The 9,659-nt window shown below is 44.4% G+C and overlaps 2 protein-coding genes across 6 annotated transcripts in view; both read left to right on the forward strand.

Moving 5' to 3' along the window:
- LOC125487874 (transcription factor 12-like) overlaps nt 1-9,659 on the forward strand; it is a 49,870-nt gene that overhangs the window by 27,376 nt on the left and 12,835 nt on the right. The gene's annotated exons all lie outside the window — the stretch shown is intronic.
- The window catches only part of cgnb (cingulin b), a 151,354-nt gene continuing 142,181 nt past the window's right edge, over nt 487-9,659 (forward strand). For 2 of the 3 annotated variants that reach the window (XM_048620358.1, XM_048620361.1), the window contains exon 1: nt 487-603. The gene's annotated coding sequence lies outside the window, so the exon portion shown is untranslated. Of the gene's footprint in view, nt 604-1,197; nt 1,306-9,659 lie in introns of those variants that run through there. The other variant, XM_048620359.1, reaches the window with a different exon arrangement.

The following is a 9,659-nucleotide window of genomic DNA, read 5'->3' on the forward strand; positions in this document are numbered from 1 at the left end:
CCCTTTCCCTTATTTCCCCCCTCCCCCACTTCCCCCATTCCCTCCTCCCCCACTTCCCCCATTCCCTCATTCCCCCACTTCCCCCATTCCCTCATTCCCCCCATTCCACTTCCCCCTCCACCCCATTTCTGAATCCTCCCATTCCCCCCTCCCCGCTGTTCCCATTGCCCCCTCCCCACATTTTCCCCTCTCCATTTCCTCTCCCTCTTTCCCCAAACCCCTTTCCTCCAACCCCCATCCCCTAATCCTGTTCCCTCTCCCCTTTCCCCATCCCCCCCGTTCACCCATATCCCTCTTTTCATCCAACTTTCCCCCAACTTTTGCCCCTCCCCCAGCACCCGTACCCTTCGCCCACCGCCCACACCTGGATACGGATGATTGACAGGGGGCGGACCTATGGCCGTGGGCGGTACCCTGCACCTGACCAATTGGTGCGTGCCGGGGGCGGGACTTCCTGCTGCCCCGCTCGCGCCGGCGCAGGTTCGGTTGAGGGCTCGAGCTGTATCTCGCAGAGAAAGGTAAAGGTAGAAACGGGAAGAAAAAAAAAAATCAGTAAAAACATCAAATTCCTTCAAAATCTAATTAAGAGTCGAATTTCTTGAGGTGAGTTGCTCGTTTAGAATGCTGTTTTACCATGAAAACCGACTTTTTCCCTTTCTCTCAGGTGAGCACCGAAATCGCTTGAGGTAGCGCAAGGTGGAATTATTTTTAATCGAAAAAAAATCGTTGCATAAAGTTGGTCTTAGTGCATTTTAGTCTTTGCAATAAAAGTATTTCAATTTGAATGCTTTACTTCAGATTCCTTGCAAAGTGAGAATTGGGAAATGCTAAGTTATCCTGAAGCAAAGATATCAGCAATTACCTCTCAATGCATTTGACTCGTTCTACATGTTTTTTTTTTTGCTTTTCTTTTAAAATGCAAGTTTGTTTTCGGGCATTGATTGATTGTTTTTTTTCTCTATCTGGAAATGCGTGCCGTTTGTTTATGAGTATCTTGTTGGAGGTGCAATTTGGAAAGCACCTTTTGGCAGGAGTTTTGCAAGTGCTTTCTCACTTTCTTAAAAAAAAATTAAGTTGTCATTTTTCTTGCTTCTTGGAGTTTGACTTCTTCTCTCCAGCGTTGAATTCAAAACATTTTATTTTCTCTTCTGGCAGCTCCTGAGTGTGGAAACTATCAATTTGCTGAAACTGTAGCATGCCCCGTGAACAGTTTTGATCCCCTTTATTTAAGGAAAGATTATAAGGAGACAGTCCAGAGGAGGTTCATTCAGCTGATCCTGGGTGTGGAAGAGCTGTCTTATGGAGGTGAGGTTGAGTAGGTTGGGCCTGTACTTGATGGAGTTTAGAAGAATGAGAGGTGACCTTATGGAAAAATACAAGATTCATAGGGGGAAATTGACAGGTGACCTATGGCGAGGTTGTTTCCCCTTGTGTGGAAGAGTCTAGAACCAGAGGGGCATCATCTCAGAATAAGGGGGTCCTACGTTGAAGGTGGCGATGAAGAGGAATTTTTTCTCTTAAGGAGAGTAAATCTTTACCGCAGAGGTAAATCTCATGGAGTCATAAGGTTTTAAAGCATGTAAAGAGGTCCTTTGGCCCATCATGTCCTCGCTAGGCATCAAGCACTTATCTGCTGTAGTCCCACTTTCTAACACTTGGCCTGTAGCTTTGTATGCAGTGGCACTTTTGAGTGATTTATCTAAACACTGCTTAAATATCCCTCTTTCACGCAGTGCCTTCCAGATACCCTACAACCTTCTGGCTGAAAGTGAATAATTTCTTTAAGAATGCCTACTCAACCTCTTGCCCTTTTACCTCAAATCTGTGCCCCCTGGTTGTTTACCCCTCTACTAAGGGGCAATGTTTCTGCTTGTCTACCCCATTTATAGCCCTTACAATTTTGTACCCCTCAATCAAGTTGCCCCTATGCTTTTTCTGCTCGTAGGAAAGCAACTCCAGTGCTCCAGGTCTCTGTTCTAGCTATGTCGCTCCAGCAGAGGCAACATCTTGGTAGCCATGATGTGGAGATGCTGGTTTAGGACTGGGGTGGACAAAATCAGAAGTCACACAACACCAGGTTGCAGTTTATTTGAAATCACAAGCTTTCGGAGCACTGCTCCTTTGTCAAGTAAAGTCACCTGATGAAGGAGCCGTGCTCTGAAAGCCTGTGATTTCAGATAAACTTGTTGGACTATAACATGGTGTCGTGTGACTTCTGGCAACATCGTAGTAAATCTCCGCTGCACCCTCTCCAATGCTATCACATCCCTCCTGTAATTTACACACACTACTCTAGCTGTAGCCTAACCAACATCCTCTGAAGGAGGAGACAGCAAGGACTGCAGATGCTGGAAGCCGGAGTCTATAGGTGTGAGTTGACTGACTTGGATGCTGTCTGACCTGCTGTGCTTTTCAAGCCTCACACCTCTATCCTCTGAAGAGGGATTCAGTGATTCTGATTCTCGAGTCCCAGTGCTACGAGAATTTATGCAATGGCGATCGTTTTAGATTTTCTTTCAAAGAAAGCAGTGTGATTTTAATCTTAATGCCTTCATGTGTGCGGTTTTCCGTGATAAAACTGTTGCATTTGTAGCTGTCATCAACAGTATGCTCCACTGATGGTAAATTTAAGTTTGCCAATGCAAAACCCCTGTGCTTACCATTCGATGGGCAGAGATATGAGTCATGGCTTTGGCTAAAAATGTTTCCACCCGTCTGAAAACATGTTTTTTAACCTAAAAACCCTTGCTGCATATCACTGTATCTGAGTTCTCTCCTCGTTGTTGGATGTAACATGACCCTTTCTGTTAGCCTACTTAGGTTGTTCTGTTGTGTGGAATGTAGCTTTAAAAAAAAATTGAAATTGTTAAGTCTGGCAACACCTTGTCCAAATAGCCACTCATTCCATGCCAGTTGAAATGACAATGCTAGCATGAGTCATTGTCTTTCATAGAAGCAATGATTCGTAGAATCCCTACAATGTGCAAGCAGGCCATTTGGCCCGAGTCCACACTGGCCCTCGGAAGAGCATCCTGCCCAGACCTACCCCAACCCTGTAATCCTGCACATCCCATGGCTAATCCACCTAACTAACACCTCCTCTGGTCACTGTAGGCAATTTAGCATGGCCAGTCCACCCTAACCTGCACATCCTTTGGAATGTGGGATGAAACCCGTGCGTGTGTGTGTGCACACACGCGAACAGTAAGGGTGAAATTGAACCAGGGTCGCTGGCACTGTGAGGCAGCAGTGCTAGCCACTGTGCCGGCCTTCAAGGGGGACAGAAAGGAATGAAGGCTTGTGTCTCTATAGTACCTTTCAAGGCATCTGTGTTTGTCAGCCACCAGAGTACTTTTGTGAAGGGGCCAGTTAGCTTAGATGTCTGGTTTGCGATACTAACAGCCTGAGTTCAATTCCAATTCCAGCTGCCGTTGCCATGAAGGACCTGGCAGTTGGGACTAGATTAATTTAGAGTATCTGGTCGGCATGGATGAATTGGATCGAAGGGTCTTTTTCTGTGCTGTACCCCCGTCTCTATGACCATCCTTCTCGACCTCCTTTTCCCCTGCCTGAGGCATGGTGACCCTGCGGTTGATTCACCACTGGTTGTGTCTCTGTCTTATGAAAGAGCAGCGCTATAATCCTCTGGGATTATGGTGACTTTACCCTTTTTTTTTACTTTAGAACAACGTAGTCACCCTTGTAACAAGGCAAGTGTAGTTTTGCGAACAGCAAGATCCCACAAGCAACCAAGTGGTAATGAATGGATAATTTTGACTTGAGGGATTTATCTTGGCGCCAGGTGACTGACCTGGCAATACCTTGCTGTACAGAGAGTGTGGATGACACTGGACAAAATGGCCCCCTCCAATGTAATAATTCTGATTGTGTGATTTGAGATCATTACTGCCCACCTGAGAGGGCAGGCAGATCGGGCGTCTGCTTGAAGTCTCATCCAAAAATAGCACTTCTGACAATGTGGGACACCCAGAGTACCGTACTGGAGTGTCAACCTAGATTTGTTTGGGACATAAACGCACAACTTTCTGACTCATGAGTGTGAACGACTAAGCAATGACTGAGTGAGTAACTCACTGCTCCTTTTATGAAGAGTGCAGTGGAAATTTTAGGTTTTATTTAATCTTTTTAAAACTATTTTTAAAGGTTTCAGATGCATTTAACCTTATAAAGGTTTATAAAATTGAGAGGGGCATGAATAGGGTGAACAGACAAGATCTTTTCCCTGGGGTAGGGGAATCCATAAATAGAGGACATAGGTTGAAAGTGACATGGAAAGATTTAAAAGCAACCTAAAGGGCAACTGTTTCACACAGAGGGTGGTGCGTGTATGGAATGAGCTGCCAGAGGACGTGGTGGAGGCTTGTACAATTGCAACATTTAAACAGCATGTGGATGGGTGTATGAATATGAAGGATTTAGAGGGATATGGGCCAGATGCTGGCAAACGGGACTAGACTTAACCTAGGATATCAAGTCAACATGGATGAATTAGACTGAAGGATCTGTTTCTGTGCTGTCCATCTCTGACTCGGGGGTAAAGTGTGTTTAAAATAAGACTCTGAAATGGGAGATTCTAGCTAAAAGATAGTCATTAATAAATGTAATTGGGAATTCAGGAGAACGTCTTTGATCAGAGAGTGGATTGGGGAATGAGTGTGTAGGGAACGAGGTGGTGGGGGTAGGGAGAGAGAGAGAGAGAAAGACTTGCTCTCAGTGGGAGTGGGTGAAATGAATTGAAGAGATGGAAGAAGGAGGCTAGCTAGATAAAGAGACGAGAGAGAAAGGAATAGAAAGATTGGGTGAGTGGGTCAATGAAGAGGGGTTTGGGAGGAGGGTTGCATGTAACAAAACACTAGTATGGAGCAGAGAGGCCTAATGGCATGTTTCTGTGATGTGTTATTGTACTATCGACTTTGGCATGCCCATGTAATTTGAGTTATCGTGTAATAGTTATATCCTTGGATCTGTTGAAAATTAATGCATGTTGTGAGAAGGAAGTTTAACTGTTAGCCTGTTTGTCACCATGCCTTAAAATGTACTTTTGAACCTATTTTAAAATAATTTGCATGCAAGTGCAAAGCCTTTTTTTTTTGCTGTTAATGTCACATTCAAACAACTGTGATAGGAATGAAATGTTAATTTTTAAGGAGCTCTTGTGACAGTGGTAGTGTTGTTACCTCTGGATCAGGAGGCCCTGGGTATAAGGTGCATAATAACATCTCTGAGCGGGCTGATTAGGAAATGTTAATTTGGAGGGCTTTTATGGTGCAGTGGTAATGTCCCTCCCTCTGAGCCAGGAGGCATGGGTTCAGGGACCCATGTGTTCCACAGGTGTGTCAGAACATTCCTGGAGAGGTTGATTTTAATTGAAAAAAATCCTGAAATGTTCAGTTGTTTTTGGTATTTGGGTTTGCATTTGGTAGGTAATGGTTGTCCTTGGTGAGAATTATCAATGGTAAATTAACAAAAAGCACTGTTCTTCAATGTGCTGGCAGCGTTGCTGTTGTTAGGCTGTGGCTTCTCAAGTTTGTGTGCAGCACATCCAGGTAGCCACATGTCAGTTGCAAGCAGAGTTGTGTAGTATCAATGGAGAGTACTTGACTCAGGCCTCACCAATCGGCTGAGTGTTTCTGCCTCCTTGACCAGGTGGTGAAAACTCAACAGCACACAAACTTCAGAAAGTGAGATCAACAGTTAATTGTTCTTTTCTGCAGCTCCGTGCCAATGATTGCCCAACCAGTCAATGTACTATTCTCATCTTGTATAAATTTGGTGTTTGTGTCCTAGTCCTAATGAGTGCAAGATGCAACGCTTCTTGTCTCCTTTCAGCCATGCTTAAGTTCTGTACCAGCAAGATATTACTCAAAAGAAAGTCATATCTTTTCCTATTTGTTCATCAGTAAACTGAAAGATTGTATACCATGAGCAATTTCCTTTTGGAAGGACAACTTTTCACAGTTTGGTTTATGAGTTAGTATTGATTGCTGGGTATATACTGTCCGTTTTTGTGACGATAAACCTAATTCTAATTTATGCTCAGAAATGGCAAGGGAAGGAAGAGTGACAGTGAGTGTCCCTTTCCAGAACATACCCAAGTTCAAGACATTAAAAGAGAATTGGACTGCTTTCTGAAAAGGAAACTTGTGCAAGGCTGTGAGGAGAGAGGCATTAGGTAAATTGCTCCTTTGGAGAGCCGACACAGACATGATGGGCGAAATGGACGCCTTCTGCACTGTAATCATTCTGGGTGAACGAAAACCAGAAATTTCTGACCAGACTTTGGTTGCTAATTAATTTGACATCTATTAATAAGTTGAATCGTGTTTTAATGACTTGGAATGAATAGTAGATGTGTTGAAGTTTTAGTAATAGTGTCAAGAACTATCCGCCTTTAGAACCAGCTGTTTTCAGGTAATCCAATCCCTCTTGGGATTTGACTGCTCATAACAGCTTTCAAAATATGGATTTGGAAAGTGCAGTGACTTACATTTCAGGAATTGCTTCCTCCTATTCTGTGTTTAGTTTACAAATAAACCTTGGATGAAACACATTTGGTAAGGATTGTTTAACAAAATACCATAACCAAATGATACTACGGTGCCACCGTCTAAATTGTGGAATACACCAGCAATGCCCCTCAAAAGCCTGTGGGCAATTATTACCTTCATTGCAGCAGTCCAGCATGTGGGAATGTCCGTTCTGTGCTACCCCATTCAATTCATCATGCTCAAGTCATCCTCATCCCACCTCTGGTTCCTAGCCACACGCCCATTCTGTCCTTCTCGTCCCGTTCTTTTTCCCAGCAACCAAGATCCTCATCCGTGCTATTGTCTTCTGATTCTTGCCTGGTCTCTCTCATTCTACTTTCTATGAACTGGAGTTAATTTGAAGCTCTACTACACCTGTAGCAAGGTTTTTTCCCGTTGCTCACATTAATGCACGTTCAAGCAGCGCCTTGGTCTTAAAATTCTCATCTTGTTTTCGAATCTCTCCAGGGCTTAGCTCCTCCCTATCCTATCTCTGTAGTCTCTTCCAACCCCACAGCCCTCTCTGATACAGATCGGATATTCTTCATCCAGTCATCTGAAAAATGGTTTTTTTGCTCTTTTCGAGAATGGACCTGTCGACACGCTGAGTTCAGGCTCTTTGGAAAAATACTTTGCTTGGCCCAAACTGATGTTTTTTTTTTCCTCCAAGGGTCAGAATGGAGCTATAGATAAATTAAAAATTTTCAGAAAAACTGAACATATTCTGTATCCGAAAAACAGCTGGTCCTGAGGTACTTGGATAAAGGCTTCCCGAACTGTATCTATGCTCCTTGAATTCTGGTGTTGTGTGCATTCTCAATTTAAACTGCTGTACCATTTGCGGCCATGCCTTCCAAAGACTGGGCCCTAAGCTCTGGAAATCCCTCCCAAAACCCCTCTGCCTCTCCTCTTTTAAAACTGGCCTCTTCAACTGAGCTTTTGGTTGCCTGACCCTGGACAGCACCTTCCAAACCTGTGACCACACCTATCAAGAAGGACGAAGGCAGCAGATACATGGGAGTATCACCCCTGCACCTTCCTGACTTGGAAGCATATCGCTGTTCCTTCGGTGTTGCTGAGTCAACGTCCCAGAATTCCCTTGCTAGTATCACTGTAGGTGCACCAACATCAAATCTCTGCAGTAGTTCAAGAAGGCAGCTCACCTCCCCCTTCTCGTGGGCATTTAGGGATGACCAATAAATGGTAGCTCAGCCGGTGAAACCCACATCCCCAGAAGGGGATGGCACGGTAACTCAATGGTTAACGCTGCTGCCTCACCAGGGACCGGGGTTTGATTCCACTTTTGGGCGATGTGGAGTTTGCACTTTCTCCCTGTGTCTGTGTGGGTTTCCTTCCAAGTCCTAAGATGTGCATGTTAGGTGGCTTGGCCATGGTAAATTGTCCCGTCTTGTCTAGGGATGTGTAGGTTAGGTAGATTAGATATGAGAAGTGCAGACCTATAGGGATAGGATGCTGTTTGGAGGGTTGGTGTGGACTGAATGGCCTACTTCCACATTGTAGGAATTCAATGAATGTTTGTTTATTTATATATGTAAAAACCATCCTTCTGTGGCTTGGTGTCAGACTTTGGGTTCTGTTCCTTTTTTGTGAAGCCCCTGGACCCATGTCATTGCACTAAAAGCTTGATTAAAATTACAAGTTGTTATTGGATTCTCTTTGCCTTCCACTGTCTTTTTTTTCACCATGAAAGCTCCCTGCCCTACACCACCACATCACCACTGTCTGTGGCCGTGTCATGCGTTCTGGCCCTGTGTGGGATTCCCATTGCCTCCATCCATGCCAGGCTTCACCCACAAATCAATCAGATTAAAGCTAATTTCAGAATGGTAGTACCACCCTTCGCCCCTATCCTCTCAGCCCCCAGTGCTCAGTTATCAAAACACTATAATTCAGTGGTGTAGACATGTAGACCTTGAGTTGCCGTGCTAGTCTGTGCTGAAGGATATACATATCATACATTGGGCAAACTGTCGCTGTGCTCCATCAATTCTGGGATTGATGGGTTTGTCATGTGAGGAGAGATTGGGGAGATGGTCCTGTATTCTTTAGAGTTTGGAAGAATAAGGGTGATCTGATGGAATCTTGGCTGCTTTATATAGGGTCAAACAGGGTAGATGCAAGAAGGATGTTTCCCCAACCAAGGATCTTGACTCCAAGGACACAGTTTCAGGATGAGATGTCAGCTAATCAGGGCTGAGATGATGAGGAATTTCTTTATTTGGGGTGCTGAATCTTTGACATTCCCTACCCAAGAGGACTGTAGAAGCTCAATCAATGAGATGAAGAGGAATTTCTTCTGAGGGTTGAGAGTTTTTAGAACTCCTTGCTGTAAGAGAGCTGTGGTGGCAGTCATTGTGTGTAGTTAAGGCTAAGTTAGAGAGAGAGATTCTTAATCAGTAAGGGAATTGAGGGCTATGAGGAAAGTGGATGTGAGAAATGGTGGAGCAAGGGGACAAATGGGCTCCTCCTGTTCCTATTTCCTATGGTGTTGTGATTATGGTTAATCATTGACAGATTTCTAGATTGTTAACATCTCAAAATATCCCCATATCTCTTGATAAAACAGCATTGAGGTGGAAGACCAGTCAGCATCTGGCTGAATGGCCTACTTCTCCTCTTTGCTATGATCCAATGGGTTAACTGATATGATTACTGATTCAGCAGTAACTCCTGCCTGGGAAGTTACTATGTGTATGGTAATTGGGTGTGTGGGGGTAGGGGGCAACATTAATACCAGTCCTTTCTTCACAGTTGAGTTGTTTGACAACATTCCTTGTCCAGAATTGTGTGAAGAATGGGCCCCTTGGGCGGGATACTGAAGGACATTCAATGGAAAATACTCCAAAAGGATTCCATGCCCTCGAGACAGCAAAGAATTATGAAAGAAATCCGTGTTATTTTATTGTGACAGGGAGTTTGGGAATGCGTCGGTTGCATGTCAGAAAACAACACAGTTAATATTCAGAGATAGTAGGAACCGCAGATGCTGGAGAATCCGTTCTCCCCTCCCGCTACCGCATCCCAAAACCAGTCCAGCTCGTCCCTGCCTCCCTAACCTGTTCTTCCTCCCACCTATCCCCTCCTCCCACC

The sequence above is a fragment of the Rhincodon typus genome, chromosome 46 (genome assembly GCF_021869965.1).
Source record: "Rhincodon typus isolate 14 chromosome 46, sRhiTyp1.1, whole genome shotgun sequence".
Classification (NCBI taxonomy): Eukaryota; Metazoa; Chordata; class Chondrichthyes; order Orectolobiformes; family Rhincodontidae; genus Rhincodon; species Rhincodon typus.